At 38.0% G+C, this 18,516-nt stretch overlaps 1 long non-coding RNA gene and 3 gene segments (V, D, J or C); 3 read left to right on the forward strand and 1 right to left on the reverse strand.

Annotated features, from left to right (window-relative positions):
- Positions 1-575: 575 nt before the first annotated feature.
- On the forward strand, positions 576-1,056 carry LOC311283993 (immunoglobulin kappa variable 4-1-like). The segment is given in 2 exons: positions 576-624; positions 722-1,056.
- Positions 1,057-2,858: 1,802 nt separating this feature from the next.
- LOC311284474 (Ig kappa chain V region 4135-like) lies at positions 2,859-4,774 on the forward strand. The segment is given in 2 exons: positions 2,859-2,929; positions 3,017-4,774.
- Positions 4,775-10,096: 5,322 nt separating this feature from the next.
- LOC311284499 lies at positions 10,097-12,426 on the reverse strand. The gene is made up of 2 exons (XR_014626242.1): positions 11,778-12,426; positions 10,097-10,536 (listed from the first exon to the last, which is right to left on the reverse strand). It is a non-coding gene; the product is annotated as an uncharacterized lncRNA (long non-coding RNA).
- Positions 12,427-15,006: 2,580 nt separating this feature from the next.
- On the forward strand, positions 15,007-16,310 carry LOC311284477 (immunoglobulin kappa variable 4-1-like). The segment is given in 2 exons: positions 15,007-15,374; positions 15,472-16,310.
- The last annotated feature ends 2,206 nt before the right edge of the window (positions 16,311-18,516 follow it).

Here is an 18,516-nt window from a genome sequence, read left to right on the forward strand (position 1 = left end):
GAATTATTACTTTGTTTATGGATTTATATATTTAAAAAAAATAAGAATAGAGGACTATTCACAATCACAAAAGGACTCAAACACATGAAGTTATTCTTTTATTTCAAACTATGTTGATTGAATTGTAATAAAATTATGACTGAATGATAAAGCACACGTACAGTTGTGTATGAAACACACAAAGCAGAGCAGATGACAGATCAGAAAATGATGAAGAACAGTCCAAAAGAAATATATATTCAAGCCTGTTTCCACCTTAGATTGATAATAATAATAATATTTACCAGTTATTTTTAAAATGATTTGATGATTTACTTACTGCCACCATCCAGTTTGCTGCTGAGAGTGAATCACAGAGAAACAAACTATTATTGAGTGTTTGATGAGGGAAAATGAACTTCTGAACATTGTCATATTCCTCATTTCTGCTCTTCTGTCGTGACTGAGACTCATTTGAGAGGAAACGGCTTTGAATTTGTGTCCCACCCCTGAGACTGAAGCTCAATATCAGCGTCTGTCAGTCAGACTGTTCATCCAACATCTCTGTCCTTCAGTTTCACTCATTCCCAGTAAAGATGAGGACACACACACTGATCTTCTGCTCTCTGCTGCTGCTCCTCAACGGTGACACTCACTTTCACTGCATTTACTGCTTTACATTTACTTGTTTTAGCAAAGATCTTTCATTTATTCTGGTGACTTTCTTCTTGTTGTGTTTCAGAGTGTAGAGGACAGATCACCGTCACTCAGAGTCCCTCAATAACAGCAGAACAACCAGGAGGAACTGTGAATATCAAATGTAAAACCAGCAGAGATGTGTACAGTGTTGGGAGTGTGTACTTATTCAGCTGGTACTTACAGAAACCTGGAGAAGCTCCTAAACTCCTGATTTATTGGGCCAACACCCTCGAGTCAGGAACTCCATCTAGATTCAGTGGCCGTGGATCTAACAGTGATTTCACTCTGACCATCAGTGGAGTCCAGACTGAAGATGCTGGACATTATTACTGTATGAGTGTACATGAAGTCAACAGTGATTATGTGTTCACACAGTGATAAAGAGTCGTACAAAAACCTCCGTCAGTCAGAGTCACAGTGACTGAACTGAAACTGCAGCTGCTCACACACTCTCACACACACACACACACACACACACTCAACAGAAACACAAAAATGAACTTAATATCAATTTTTCAGCACTTCATTAATATTACTGAAGATAAAAAGAAATTATTTTGATCACATAATTGATGGTTTATTCTCATATGGTTGTTCATGTATTTTTATAAAGCATGATTATTTTTTCTTCTTAATCATACACTCATACTGTAAAGTGAATCATAAACATGTTGTTGCTTGAATAGTTTATTAATCATCTTCCATAAAGCCGCTGTTTAGATCCTCATGTACAAGAGTCACAGATGAACTGATTCAGAGCAAAATGAGCCGTGAAAGAGAGAAACCTTTTGGACCAAATGGACCTGATGGACTCATTTCTGTTTCTAATAATTTACCTTTGGCCACATTATGATTTCCATATTTGGCGTATGATCAAAGATTTGTTTTTCTTTTTAAAATCTTCTCATTACTTTCACCACAGATCAGACAAACAGAGATTGAGAAAGCTCAAGTCAACAATCTAATCAAATTATCTTTAAGTAATTAAATCCATGATGTCTTTAATGGCTTATTTTAATAAGATTACAAATGAGGTTGTGTGAAAACAACAGCGTTACTATACTACCATTTGCATAGCCTATATTCTCTGGTTTATACTTCAGTCAGTCCTCTTCATCGTATGATCAATGAATTTCCATGACTTTTCCAGTCATCTGCCATTTAAAAAAATAGCCTATATTTCACTCACATAAAGCAAATACTAACCAACAAAATAAATTTGAGCAGAGTTTATGTCTTTGATTTACATTAATGAACTTTTACCTTCTGCTCCTGATGGATTGTCTCTTGCTCCCCCTGTTGGTCACTGGTCTCATGTGCACCACGTATTCACAATGCATGTGAATAGACATGTTTCAACTTTATGCAGAAGAAATGAAAATCATACATGACTGGAACAAGCATATGAGAGTGAGTAAATTATGACAGGTTTTCATTATTATTTGAAATATCCCTTTAAGACTCTTCAGAGCCTCCTTATAGACCTTAGAGAAACAAGTCCACAGCATCTTTAGAGTTTTGTCTTTGAATGTCCGTTTTTGCGTTAGCTCTGTACATTTCTATGGCATCACTGTCTAAGAGTATTTAGCTGAAGTGGATTTACTTGTTGTAGAGTTAACTAAAGTAATCATGAGCACTGTAATGTTTGAAGTGGATGTCATAATAACGTCAGTAGACCGGGAAGATTTTAAAACGAGCGGTTCATTCATAAATGTGTAAGATCTTCCCTTCATGCTGTGGAAATACAAACCAGAAGGCATTTATTTTTAGACAGGAATGAAAACGAGGCTGTGAGGGATATAAGTACAGTGAGTTTAATGGATCGCACTGTTGTTTAACATACCGATTGTTCAGATGAGGAAACTTCTTTTCGAAAAAAGGCAGTATTAAAAACTCCTTCATATGACCTTTATACAAAGCGTGCCGTCCAAAATCACATACTTATAGATGTAATCAGAACTGAATTGAATGATATAATTTTTAAAATTTTTACAATTGTAGAAGATCAAATATTATGAAAACCTAAATTTTACTCTGTTCTCACTTCAGTGATTGTGTTTTGTGTCTGTTAATGAGTGACTGTCTTCAGGGAAATGATGTGGAGTGTGTTTGCATATTGATCAGATCTTCAGTGTGTGAGAGTGTTTATAGTGCTGTGAGTTTAACACTTCATCACTGACACACACAACAATCTTCATCAACATGACCTTCATCATCATCTTCATCTGGACTCTCACAGCGTTTGCTCAAGGTTTGTGGAGCACAAGTTTGATATTAATTCATTTCTTCAAGTATATTGTCAAAGTTTTGAGTGTATTTTCTTCTTGTTGTGTTTCAGAGTGTAGAGGACAGATCACCGTCACTCAGAGTCCCTCAATAACAGCAGAACAACCAGGAGGAACTGTGAATATCAAATGTAAAACCAGCAGAGATGTGTTCAATGATGATTTCTTAGCTTGGTACTTACAGAAACCTGGAGAAGCTCCTAAACTCCTGATTTATAGAGCAGACACCCTCGAGTCAGGAACTCCATCTAGATTCAGTGGCAGTGGATCTAACAGTGATTTCACTCTGACCATCAGTGGAGTCCAGACTGAAGATGCTGGACATTATTACTGTCAGAGTTTCCACTGCAGAACAGATTCTTATGGTGGTTGTGAGAGTGATTATACATTCACACAGTGATAAAGAGTCGTACAAAAACCTCCGTCAGTCAGAGTCACAGTGACTGAACTGAAACTGCAGCTGCTCAAAGGAGGATCTGAAATAACATCGTCACACTTGCATCTGAAATAAAACCATCTAAATTAATCTGACACTCTTAATAATTATAGATTTCAGAAAGAGATTTTGTGCTCTTATAGATTATAGATCAGTGACACATTTGAGATCTGAGTGATTTCAGTTTGCCCTAGTTGCCCCATTTTACTAACTAGATGTACCGCATGGCGGTACAAAATATGACCGCCGCTCAGGCCTGCACTGGCTTTCCACAAAAATAAATGACGTGGAGCAATTTGGCTGTATTGCATGTTTATGTATATACTAGGGGTGGAACGGTACACAGAAGTCACGGTTCGGTTCATACCTTGGTTCAGACATCACGGTTCGGTACGAGTTCGGTACAATGGAGGGAAAAGCAAAACAAAAATGCAGAAGGCAATTTTTTTGTATTGTGCATGTCTCAGGCTGTACCACATAGTGTCATACAGTCTCTCCCCTGAGATAGCTGCAACAGCCTGCCCTGAAGTGTGTAAAGTAAGATGTAAACAAAATAAGACAATCAGCTATAAAACTGAAAATAAAGCATCTCTTATTTATGTGCAGATGCACGAGCGCAAGGGTGCGCATGGCAAAATGTCGTCATTGCAGTGTGGGCGGTCGCGTGCGTTGGGTGCGCAAGGCCACATTTCGTGTGGCGGTGGGCAGTGCGCAGCTTTTTAGCGCGCACGGCAGTCCGCATCCGAAGACGCACGACTTCGAGCCGAATCTGGCCGAGCATGTAAATCTCACAGCACCGGCACCCAGTTCTTGCGTCTAAATTAGTTGCTTACATTAACAAAATGAGCCTACAATAGCAGGCATAATCCCTTTAAATAAAAATAAATGGCCATGTTTTATAAAAAGGTTCACAAAACTAAATGAAAATGTTTAGAAATTATGTAAGATAACGTTAATTTAGTTGTAGGTTACATTCTTATATCACATTTTTTTGTCACAAGGAATAATCTGGTTGCTTTACACGATTCTTTTATAGTGTGGGTTTGGTGTACTAAGTGTTGTTGTACTAAAATAAACATTCACGAGTGTACCTTACTTCTCACCGCTGATTCCTGATGGTTTAGAGGACAATTACACCGAGTCGCACCCTGTCGTTCCAAAGAATAGTAGCCTACACCGGCGAGCGCTAAGTATAAATTGCCTCGTTAACTTAGGTATCGTCCCTGGTATCGTTGACGAAAAATTCAGTAGATTGACGAAAAAAAAAAAAAAAAAACACGGGGGGCCCAGCGCGGGGGGGGAGTGGCCCCCGGGGACCAAACGAAATTTTTCCGTAAAAGTCTAGTGGGGCTACATGCCCACCAAATTTCATGTTCCCCGGTGTTTCGGTGTCCCTGGTATAGTTGACGAAAAATTCATGGGGGGCCCAGCGCGGGGGGGAGTGGCCCCCGGGGACCAAACGAAATTTTTCTGTAAAAGTCTAGTAGACCAACATACCATAAAAATTTCTTCATCCTCGGTGCCACGGTTCAGGTAGTTATTTAGGAAAAACTGCATTTTTTGGGTTTGGGGGGGCCCAGCGCGGGGGGGAGTGGCCCCCGGGGACCAAACGAAATTTTTCCGTAGAAGTCTAGTGGGGCTACATGCCCACCAAATTTCATGTTCCCCGGTGCTTCGGTGTCCCTGGTATCGTTGACGAAAAATTTACGGGGGGCCCAGCGCGGGGGGGGAGTGGCCCCCGGGGACCAAACGAAATTTTTCCGTAGAAGTCTAGTGGGGCTACATACCCACCAAATTTCATGTTCCCCGGTGCTTCGGTGTCCCTGGTATCATTGACAAAAAATTTACGGGGGGCCCAGCGCGGGGGGGGGAGTGGCCCCCAGGGACCAAACGAAATTTTTCTGTAAAAGTCTAGTAGACCAACATACCATAAAAATGTCTTCATCCTCGGTGCCACGGTTCAGGTAGTTATTTAGGAAAAACTACATTTTTTGGGTTTGGGGGGGCCCAGCGCGGGGGGGAAGTGGCCCCCGGGGACCAAACGAAATTTTTCCGTAGAAGTCTAGTGGGGCTACATGCCCACCAAATTTCATGTTCCCCGGTGTTTCGGTGTCCCTGGTATCGTTGACGAAAAATTCAGTAGATTGACGAAAAAAAAAAAAAAAAAAAACTTTGACAATCCCTATATGACCGCTTTCGCTAGCGGTCATAATAATAGATCTTCATTTTCATAATACTCCATGGTTATTTCAGTTGAGTATCCTGTTAGGATGTACCAGCGGCCAGAGGTGTAAATGACGTGGACAAAGGCAGAAATAGCACAGTCCAGAGTGGTTTTAATTCCAAAGATGCAAAAAATATCAATATCCAATGCCAATAGTGAAGTTAAAGAAAAAACAGATTATCAAAAATTATCATACCAAAGAAAATAAATCAAAATTGTTGACAATACACGAATGCAAGTTGGCTATGCCGATGTACAGGCCCACAAATACAAACAAGATTCAACCTCTCCACACCCGCTTTGTCCCTAAAACGGCTACCTCTTTTATAGGCCTTAGCTCCTCCTATTTTGGGGGAAAAAAAAAAAACATTTTAGGGAGAAACCTATAAATTACAAAGAGGTGACAAGACATAAACAAACTAACTGTCATGACATTTCAACTCTAAACCATACATAATTTATTTCTAGTACCATAAAGGGCTCAAAACAATAAAGACAAAACATAAGAAGAAAAGTTACATACTAGGTTCCCTCCCTCTCCCCCATGAGGTCAGAACCAGATGGAGTAATCTTCCATAAGCACATGCTAGTTTAAACATGGCTACTAGTGGTGCACCAGAAGGTATGTGTACCTATTTGAAATGCATGAAGTTAACTTGGTAACTGAATTAAATGAAATAAACCCTTATTGTATGTTATTGTAAAACACCCTTAAAGTGTTTTTGGTGTACTTTTCTGTGTAATGGTGGAAACAGTTTGCTGTGTGCACATACCCGTGCTCAATCCCTTCAAAATAAAAGTCCTGGGTCACAGTCAGTCTGTCACATATCCCATACTAACATGTAATGTGTTTACTATTGACTGTATTCATATATATACTGCAGACAGTAAGAGTTTTATATGAGCTTGCTGTTTTAATTGTAGCTCTGATAATCAATTCAGTTTAGACACGCCTCTCCGTCCTCTGCACCAATCAGACGCCTCGGATAAGAACGAGCCAGATAAGAACTTTAATTTGTGCTTTTAACTGAATTTTTATTGAAAACTTCTTTACAAAATTATTGGAAGGTATAAACTGGCAGCTGATGATAACATGACCTGATAAACTGATGAATATGAACAAACCCGTTACAGTGAACAACTAGATGAGGATAAACTATTTCAGCAGGAATTACAGAAACCTGGAGAAACTCCTGATTTATTATACAAACCTCCTCAACAGTGAAAGTGAGCGAGTTAAACTCATATTTCATCATAAGGAGTGATTGTGTTTCTCTCAGAATAGAGCAGATGTTCATCGTCCTCTAATGATATTCCTGTAATACCAGAAACACTTCATACTCAGGTTCTAGTCAGAATATGAGTCTGATCTGCTCCATTGGGCTGTGATTAAGGCGAATGTTTCAACCGAACCAGGAAAGAAAATGCCTCTGCACTCAGTTGGATAGACCTACAACCAATCAGAGCAACGGAGAAACCACAATGACCACAGGGTTTTCATTGCGCCCCATCTTCTTAGCGACCATCGGGGCCAGCTGATAAATTCAACTTTTGCCGAATCCCGTAGGAAGGACGGCAAAAACATCTTTCCGATAGACAAATGGCTTGATCGCGGTTCTCTGTTCCTCTTTTAAAATGAGTGCGCTGTCGATATCTTCTATAACAGACGCGAGGGCGGAATCTACACATCTCAATTCTCCAGCGGCAGCCATCTTTGTTGTAAACATATTCAACCCAAGCACTCTTTGGTGACGTGGATGATTACATTACTGTTGATCATCTGTCCATCATCGTATAAAGCCCGCCCTGACAATTTGATTGGTCCGAACAGCTCTGGTTCGTGCTTAATTGCTCCACAACGGATCCAGGTGGGTAATCGAGCTCTCGAATAGTGTTCCACCCCCGGGCGCCGCCATTGGCTAACAAGCCATCACCTGCTGTTAGCAGTCCATTGACTCCCATTCATTTTGGCGTCACTTTGACAGCGAATAACTTTACATCTGAGGCGTTTAAAGACTCTATTTGTCCATTGTTTATTTCTAAAGAAACACGACAATGTATAAAATGCTCCATTACCTTGTATCTTACGTTATGGCCCCGTAGAAGCAGTTTTTGTAAAAGTAGGCTAACAATTTATCTGGATATTACCGTATAGACAGGAGGAGAAGCTCGCAGTCAATCGGGGGGACGTGGAGGCATATAGTCCTATAAAGTCAAGGGAGAAGCCCATAGAGAGTCTTAAAGTTGCTCCTGCTCCTAGCTCATGGACAGCTAATACTCACGCTCTCCGTCTCTGCAAGTTTCGGAAGGGAATGATTCAGATTTCTCTCAGCACAGCTACTAGAAGACAGACGGGTTGCTCACGTCACATCCACGTCGTCAAGCTCAGTTTGAGTCAGTGCAGTCGCTCAGCCATCAGGAAGTGAGAGCTTCTAATTTGCTTCACTTTTCTCCGTTGAATCCAATGGGGTCGCTGTGTCCAGAGTATATACTGTCTATGTTATCAAGTCCAGACCTAACTTCCCGACCTCAAATGTCGTGGGCGGGGCGAAGTTCGGCTGGCATCCAGACTATGAAAGCACATTAAAGTTAAATCTGTGACTCCTGAAGCGTTTGCATAGAGTGTGTTTTACATGAGCGACACACGCTTCAGTGCTCTGCATGTGTTTATAACTCTGTCAAACATCAAACATGATCAACAACTGTTTTTCACTAGAACTGAACCTTCAACCTACAAAAATGACTTTCATCACCATATTGATCTGGACGCTGGCAGTGTTATGTCCAGGTTTGTGTCATTCAAGATTACAAACGTTATTCACTCGTTATCTTTATGTGTGTGTTGTGAAGATATAAGGTTGTAAAAGTGTGTGTGATTTCTCATCTTTCTCTCTTGTCAGAATCTGTTGGGCAGGAGACAGTGACTCAAACTCCCTCAGAGCGGCTCTCTCAAACTGGACAATCAGTCGCTGTAACCTGTAAAACCAGCAGAGATCCAGCCTGGTGTATTAGTGGTGGAGAATACACTCTCCTGGTGTAGTAGCAGCAAACAGTGTCTATCCTGGTACTTACAGAAACCTGGAGAAGCTCCTAAACTCCTGATTCATTCAGTAAGCGACCGTCAGTCAGGAACTCCATCTAGATTCAGTGGCAGTGGATCTAACAGTGATTTCACTCTGACCATCAGTGGAGTCCAGACTGAAGATGCTGGACATTATTACTGTCAGAGTTTCCATTGCAGAGCAAATTCTTATGGTTGTGTGGGTGATTATGTGTTCACACAGTGATAAAGAGTCGTACAAAAACCTCCGTCAGTCAGAGTCACAGTGACTGAACTGAAACTGCAGCTGCTCAAACACTCACACACACACACACACACACACACACACACACACACACACACACACACACACACACACACACACACACACACACACACACACACACAGGAACTACATATGCTCAAAACTGACTTATGACTGAAATCATCTCTATTATGATCAATCCTGTGACAGACGAGTTTGACTCTAATATGCTCTAAATCAAATAAAACTGTGTGAGTGTGTAAATTTATATGAAATCAAACAAACAATAATGGTGTCAAAAGTTGTTTTGTTTACAGCTACACTAAAGTAATTGTATTATCATAAAGTTATTTTCAAGTAGCTCCTTCATCTCAAGCTAATAATGAATTTATTACTCATAACTCATTTTAGCAGAAGTGAAACTGCTCCAGTTCAGAGCGCTGAACCAGTAAAAGAGTGAAACTGTGAGTTTGAGGTGTAAATCTCATTTGCATTGTCAGGTTTAGTGATTGTGATGTCTCAGAATAGAGCAGCTCGTCTCCAGTGACCATGTTCAAACCCCAAGAGCTTCATTTCACATTTACTGCTGAATGCAGCTGTTCTCAACTATTACAATTAGGGGTGTAACGAGACCCTTATGTCACCATCCTGAACTCACAATACCATATTATTGCCATACTCCATCAAAATGGTCAATTTGGTTTAACATTGTGTGTGTAAATGAATAGGCTTGGACTTGGTGCTGATAACCCAATGCAGGACAATAGAGACACCAGAATAACAATATTCATGATTCTGAAGATGAAAATACTGAATTATTTCAGACGAATATGCTTGATGTCTCTGACTAGATATATCTAAAATAATGTAGGACACTTTTTACTGGTAACATCAGACATTTGGCATTATCAGGACCCACAAATATTCCCCCATTGCATTATTATACATTATATTTAACATTATATACAGTAGTTTAATGTAGTAGTGACACGAAAACCCTGTAAACTTCCTAAACTTTCATTTTGGGTGAATAATACGATACATATTGTCACTATCCACTGTAATTATTGTTCCACCCCTAATTCCAATCAATCAAAAGCGGCTGAAACTTTAGTGCAGGACTTTGAAGGAACGACACACTGATCAATGATGCAGTCCAACACAAATGTGCGCTTGCGTTCAGATGAAGCTTTATTGAATGAACAGCAATGGCAGCACATTGACAGACTGCTTCAGTATTGAGCTGTAAATCACGTGACGCTCAGATACGCTGGTCTTCACTGGAGAAACATCAGCACTCGGAGCTCTTGAGGAACGAGGCCTCGTGAGCAGCTCCGGCATGTGTTCCTCTGCAGACGAAGCGCTCTGCGGCTTCCCAGCGTGCTTTGCTGAGGCTCAGGACGCTGCTGCGACTGTAGAGACCGTCCCGCTCGCTCTCTGTGCTGGTCTGAACCCCCTCGGTGACCTCTGACCCGTCCAGCGTCCAGCTCACCGTCGCCCCCTGTGGAGAGTAAGAGCTGAGCAGGCAGAGCAGAGCGGAGGAGTCTCCAGAGATCAGCAGAGAAGAGGGAGACAGCAGAGACACGGAGGGAGACACGGAGGGACCCGCTGGACACACACACACACACACACACACACATTCATCAATGATCATTTGATTTTAAATATACAAGTTACATTTTAAATGATCCACAGAATGAGTTTGAAAAACATTGTCAAAGTAAATTGATGGTTATATTGAGATGTCGTTGTTATTCAGAAACTAATTTGATAGTTTAAATGATTAATTTTTAAAATGTACTTCAACTGAGTTTCTTTTTGTCTAATGAAAATTATAAAGATATATATTTATGTTGTCCACATTATACAACTTTTGTTTCATGCATTTAAAAAAGCCCTTAATAGTTACATTTACCAAGAATTATAGACAAAATTATATATGAAGAAATTACTGAATAGATTTTAAAGTATCTGCAGTCAATACATGAAATGAACTAAGTGTTAGCAATAAGATTTTAAATATTCATGTAAAATGAAATGACATTTAAAATATACAAATTATACAATTTAATAAAAAATAAGAAAAAAAAGTCATTTGATTTTTTTCAGAACATTTTAATCTCAATCTAATTTTTAAAAACATTGTCCACATGAAAATTAATATATTGTGATTTCTTAATAAGATTTTGAAATCAATTTTAAATAATAATTTCAATATTAATTTGTAAAAATATTCGTCAATTTTGATACTCATAAAAAATCAATCGTAATTTTCAGCAAAGTTTGAATATATATTTTCGATTCTGCTGTTAAAACACTTACAATCATCAGCAAACTTAACAGTTTAAATTGTTGATTTTTAAAATGCTTATTAACTAAATATCTCTTTGTCTGATGATGACGCTTACACAAAAAAAATGTATTATCAAACTTTGGATGCATTTAAAAACCCTTTAAATTTACTATTAATTATAGACAAAATTATTTATATCAAGAAATAATTGAATATATCATAAAATACTGCAATCCATAGGCTACATTAAAATACAGTCAAATGTTACCAATAATAATTAAATTATTAATGTAAAATTAAAAATAACATTTCAAAACAATATGAAATATAAAACTTAAGTAAATAATAAAATAGTTCAATTATAAATTGCTTTTCAAAAACATATTAATTGACAAATGAGATCATCTTTTAGATGTTTTTTTTAAGGTTCATTCATGGCATTTTAAGATCATCACAAAGAATTATCTTGCTGAAATTATCTAAAAATAAAATAAAATGAATTAATTAAAATCGTCTTATTATAGAAAATTTTTATTAGAAAATAGAAAAGACTTACTGATCGTCAGTTTAGTTCCTCCACCGAAAGTGTACCACAGTGTTTCATTCTAGTGAAAGAGTCGTACAAAAACCTCCATCACACTCAGATGAACAAAAATAAATAGTTGATATTGAATGAAGGCTGAAATCCTGTTTCATAATCAGTCCTGAAATACATTCATCACATTTACAAACACATGTGATTTAAACTCTGCTAATTCTATTGAGCTGCTTTATAATGAAATCTTCAGCCAGATTTAGATGGTCATTCTCTATTGGATGACCTTTGACCTGTTATACAGTATCATGGATGATATAAATCTGCAGCTCAGGTATTAAATTCTCTCAGCATCAAAGTCTGAATGAAACTGATCATTAAAACAGTGTTTAGAGCGAGAAGATCGACCCAAAATAACATGAAGTAAATCATGAGTTTCTGTTTCTGAAAATGATCCACAGAAGTTTATTAGCAAAGACACTAAAAGACAAAACAGTGTTTCTTCTGTCTTCAGGGAAATGATGTGGAGTGTGTTTGCATATTGATCAGATCTTCAGTGTGTGAGAGTGTTTATAGTGCTGTGAGTTTAACACTTCATCACTGACACACACAACAATCTTCATCAACATGACCTTCATCATCATCTTCATCTGGACTCTCACAGCGTTTGCTCAAGGTTTGTGGAGCACAAGTTTGATATTAATTCATTTCTTCAAGTATATTGTCAAAGTTTTGAGTGTATTTTCTTCTTGTTGTGTTTCAGAGTGTAGAGGACAGATCACCGTCACTCAGAGTCCCTCAATAACAGCAGAACAACCAGGAGGAACTGTGAATATCAAATGTAAAACCAGCAGTGATGTGCAGAGATGGAGTAATGGGGATGAATGTTTATCCTGGTACTTACAGAAACCTGGAGAAGCTCCTAAACTCCTGATTTATTTAGCAAACACCCTCCAGTCAGGAACTCCATCTAGATTCAGTGGCAGTGGATCTAACAGAGATTTCACTCTGACCATCAGTGGAGTCCAGACTGAAGATGCTGGACATTATTACTGTCAGAGTTTATACTGGCCTGAGAGCATTATGTGGTTCACACAGTGATAAAGAGTCGTACAAAAACCTCCGTCAGTCAGAGTCACAGTGACTGAACTGAAACTGCAGCTGCTCAAAGGAGGATCTGAAATAACATCGTCACACTCACATCTGAAATAAAACCATATAAATTAAACTCTTTATTAGATTATAGAGGTCAGAAATAAAAGCATATGTTGTGAGAAACTGAATATAAAATGACATACATTATGGTATATTAATAAATATATTGTCACATATTTTTCAATATATGAAAAGTGGTAATTCATTATGTATTATTCAATATATTGTAATATATCAACACAATATATTATTCTGTATATGTTCAAATATACTGTTAAACCATTTAATATATTGATCATTCATATATGGGAAATATATTTTCTTTTAATAAGGGTGCCAGAGTCTCAATGGTATTTGTTTTAAATTCCTCATATTCATATCTTTAGGGAGAATATAAATATGGTGTTAACTGACTGACCGACTGATCTCTGCACAGCTTTGAGATGTTGTGCTCTTCTAGATCAGTGATATGACTGAGATCTATATCAGCCGATCGCCATATTGGATCTGTCAAATACAGTCAGAGCAAGTTAACTGTCGACTGCATCTGAAGCCTTTTAATAAAGTTTCATGAGAACTAGTGAATATAATCACTGTGGGACGTCGATTAAAAAGCACAAAGTTTCATTAGTTGCTTTTATTTGAGACTCAACATGTGGATCAAGATGTGGTTATACTGTAAGAAACAACTACAATACTGACAAATTACAAGTATAAAAACATCACACACTGATCAATCTCTTTATAAACTACAGGCAGGTTCTGCTCCTTATCAATCAGTCAGTACAGTATCAACTTACACTGATAAACACACACAGTCCTGTATGAACACACACCAGTGAAGGCCAGCGCTGCTCTTACCTCGACTCTCATCCTGATGATCCAGCAGTTCATCCGCTCGAAGAAGAGGATCTGACAGATGATGAAGATAATCACTGACCTCTACTGGCTCATTCCCTTCAGAACAACCTTATTCACATGAAGATCTATATCTGCAGTCGACAGTAGCTCATATTCTCACAGCATTTAGTTGATCATTAATAAGATAATTCTGCATATGGATATTGCCATAAGGTTTTCCTCTAGCAGTGAGTTTAACAGCAATATGAATTTATATTTTAGATGAAAATGCATTGATTTGTTAGTGTGAGTGATGAACAGCGTCATGATATTGCAAACTGGTGTTTCTTACCATATTATTTTAATGTATTATCTTAATTATAAACACAGGTTTCACAGAAAACAGTGTATTTCTGCATTGATCAATAAGGCGGATACATATCTAAGCCTCTCGCTCCTTTTGAACGCTGGATTTATTACTTTGTTTATGTAATAAACTTTTGTTTATTTTTTTAATGCAGTTATTTATGGATTATATGGATTATTTATGGATTATATTTATGGATAAGTCTATAAATTAAAAATATAAATGTGTAATTATGCATGTATTTTGTGATTTATTTAACTTACTGTCTTTAAGTTTTAACTGATAAGCAAGATACAAATTTAATCTACACTTTTAACTGAATTTCTGTTGAAAACTTGTTCAGAAGTATAAACAGTGTAAACTAATGAATATGAACAAACCTCATATTAGTCAAAAACTGTCTCGTTTCAGTCCCACAGTGAAAGTGAGCGAGTTAAACTCATATTTCATCATCAGGAGTGATTGTGTTTCTCTCAGAATAGAGCAGATGTTCATCATCCTCAGAGTTTGATGTTTCTATAATACTGAAACACTTTAAATAACTATTAAACATAAAACACAGTGAGAGATGAGTGATATGAGTCTGTCATGTTTATCTTCAATCTGTCTATCATAATCTCTGTGAGGTTCATCATGAATCTGCAGATGTTTTAATGCTTCGCTGAAGTTTATTAATATGTGAGCAAAAGCCCTGATCCAATGAAAGACCTGAAATGAAAACAACACAAATGGACTCAAACACATGAAGTTATTATTTTATTTCAAACTATGTTGATTGAATTGTAAAAAATTATGACTGAATGATAAAGCACACGTACAGTTGTGTATGAAACACACAAAGCAGAGCAGATGACAGATCAGAAAAAAATATTCAAGCCTGTTTCCACTTTAGATTAATAATAATAATAATTAATAATCATAATTTTTAAACTGATTTGATGATTTTCTTACTGCCAACATCCAGTTTGCTGCTGAGAGTGAGTCACAGAGAAACAAACTATTATTGAGTGTTTGATGAAGGAAAATGAACTTCTGAACATTGTCATATTCCTCATTTCTGCTCTTCTGTCGTGACTGAGACTCATTTGAGAGGAAACGGCTTTGAATTTGTGTCCCACCCCTGAGACTGAAGCTCAATATCAGCGTCTGTCAGTCAGACTGTTCATCCAACATCTCTGTCCTTCAGTTTCACTCATTCCCAGTAAAGATGAGGACACACACACTGATCTTCTGCTCTCTGCTGCTGCTCCTCAACGGTGACACTCACTTGCACTGCATTTACTACTTTACATTTACTTGTTTTAGCAAAGATCATTCATTTATTCTGGTGATTTTCTTCTTGTTGTGTTTCAGAGTGTAGAGGACAGATCACCGTCACTCAGAGTCCCTCAATAACAGCAGAACAACCAGGAGGAACTGTGAATATCAAATGTAAAACCAGCAGAGATGTGTACAGGGATAGTTATGGAGATGATTATTTATCCTGGTACTTACAGAAACCTGGAGAAGCTCCTAAACTCCTGGTTTATGCAACAACATACCGTCAGTCAGGAACTCCATCTAGATTCAGTGGCAGTGGATCTAACAGTGATTTCACTCTGACCATCAGTGGAGTCCAGACTGAAGATGCTGGACATTATTACTGTCAGAGTTATCACAGTGGTGGTGTGTTCACACAGTGATAAAGAGTCGTACAAAAACCTCCGTCAGTCAGAGTCACAGTGACTGAACTGAAACTGCAGCTGCTCACACACTTTCACACAAAACAGTGAAGAAACACAAAAATGAACTTAATATCAATAATAAGAAATGATTTTGATAATTTTTTTAGATAATTGTTAGTTTATCTATTCTCATATGGTTGTTCGTGTATTTTTATAAAGCATGATTATTTTTTCTTCTTAATCGCCGGTAGTCTACACATAATCTGACATCACCGTTCTTCTTTTTGACTACGACTATTGGAGATGAAAAAGGAAATACACTCATACACTCATACTGTCAAGTGAATCATAAATTCTTTTATTTTCTACGATAAACTCAGTAATTAATCCAAGTTGCCAATTTCATGGGGAACTTTTTGCTGATAAAGTGACAGCTATTCGTTCATCCTTCACTTTACAGCTTCCAAATCTGTCTTTGAATTCACTGGCTAGTCCGTTTTTCCTTCATAATTTTCAGCATGTGTCTTTAATGGTGAACTAAGTAACTTTTTTTACCTTAACTGAACAGCTTCGGAGTCACCCCCCTGGTGCCCGTGAGCGGAAAATACGCACTTGCAACTTTGGGCCGCCGGCCGCCGCGTCAGGAAGTATCGCGTGATATCAGGTCTCGCGATGTAAACAATTGCTTTACGGCCAAAAGAAATCTGCTAAAATGCTGTCATTATTGCGCTCCCTCACGCTGTCTGAACCCGAATGAAGAAGACGTTTTAAAGAATATCCCATCTGCTTTGATGTCGTTGATCTACTAGCCTCTGGTGTCTGAGAATCACCAAAGAGTTTTTACAACAGTGTTGTCAAATATCTATTCCAAAGCTGTGGGGGGAGCTCTAGAGAGAAACCTGCGAGCAAAAAGCGAGAATACAGCGAAGAAATCCTGAAGTTACTGAATGCAGCTTTAATGGAACTCTGTGAGCTGGTTAATAAGATAACTACCACCCCACTTGATGTTATTCCATCAGAGATTATAAAAGCAGCTTTTCCTATAATTGGCCCCAGCGTCCAAGTGTTGATTAATTCATCTCTGAACACTGGGTAAGGAGCTGGGTAACCATTTCCCCTCAGTTTCCTCTCAGGTCAGGAACCTTGGAGTCAATCTTGACTCAGAATTATGTTTATCTAAACAAAATAATTCTGTTGTAAAGAATAGTTTTTATCAATTGCGGTTAATTTCCAAACTTAAATCATTTTTGTCATTCCAAGACTTGGAGAAGGTTATTCATGCTTTTATTACCTCACGCTTGGATTACTGTAATTCATTGTATTTGGGTCTTCCTCAATCATCGCTTGCACGCCTCCAGATGGTGCAAAATGCCTCTAAGGCTGCTGACCGGGACAAAGAAATACGATCATGTCACCCCAAGTTTAGCTTCGCTTCATTGGCTCCCGATCCATTTTAGAATTCAGTTTAAAATTCTGTTGTTTGTTTTTAAAGCTCTTAATGATCAAGCTCCATTATATCATAGAGATCTTCTTGCTCCTCTGTCATCCACTAGATCTTTAAGATCTTCAGACGGGGCTCTTTTATCTAACCCTCGCTATCCTGTCTAACATCTAAGGGAGATAGAGCCTTTGCTGTTGCCGGCCCTCGTCTATGGACCCAATTGTCTTGCACCTTCAATTGCTATTTTTAAATCTAAATTGAAAACTTATCTTCTTAAATTGAAAACTTATCTGCACTCTGTGAATTAGTTTGTGAATTTCAATATCAAAATATATCAAAGTGAATTAGAAAGAAATCTTTCTTGAAAATAATCAAAAACCTATGAATCGTGAATTGAATCAGATCAACATCTACATTTACTCCTCTAGTCCAGTCACACGTGATCTACCAGTGAAGAGTCTCATTACATTATATAAGTCATACAAGTCATATAATCTACCACTCAAACTTCATAACGGCCTCATCCCTCCATCAGCAGAAGTGAAACTGCTCCAGTTCAGAGCGTTGAACCAGTAAAAGAGTGAAACTGTGAGTTTGAGGTGTAAATCTCATTTGCATTGTCAGGTTTAGTGATTGTGATGGTCTCAGAATAGAGCAGCTCGTCTCCAGTGACCATGTTCAAACCCCAAGAGCTTCATTTCACATTTACTGCTGAATGCAGCTGTTCTCAACTATTACAATTAGGGGTGTAACGAGACCCTTATGTCACCATCCTGAACTCACAATACCATATTATTGCCATACTCCATCAAAATGGTCAATTTGGTTTAACATTGTGTGTGTAAATGAATAGGCTTGGACTTGGTGCTGATAACCCAATGCAGGACAATAGAGACACCAGAATAACAATATTCATGATTCTGAAGCTGAAAATACTGAATTATTTCAGACGAATATGCGTGATGTCTCTGACTAGATATATCTAAAATAATGTAGGCCACTTTTTACTGGTAACATCAGACATTTGGCATTATCAGGACCCACAAATATTCCCCCATTGCATTATTATACATTATATTCAACATTATATACAGTAGTTTAATGTAGTAGTGACACGCAAACCCTGTAAACTTCTTAAACTTTCATTTTGGGTGAATAATACGATACATATTGTCACTATCCACTGTAATTATTGTTCCACCCCTAATTACAATCAATCAAAAGCCGCTGAAACTTTAGTGCAGGACTTTGAAGGAACGACACACTGATCAATGATGCAGTCCAACACAAATG

Source organism: Rutilus rutilus (assembly GCF_951802725.1).
Source record: "Rutilus rutilus genome assembly, chromosome: 24".
Lineage (NCBI taxonomy): Eukaryota > Metazoa > Chordata > Actinopteri > Cypriniformes > Leuciscidae > Rutilus > Rutilus rutilus.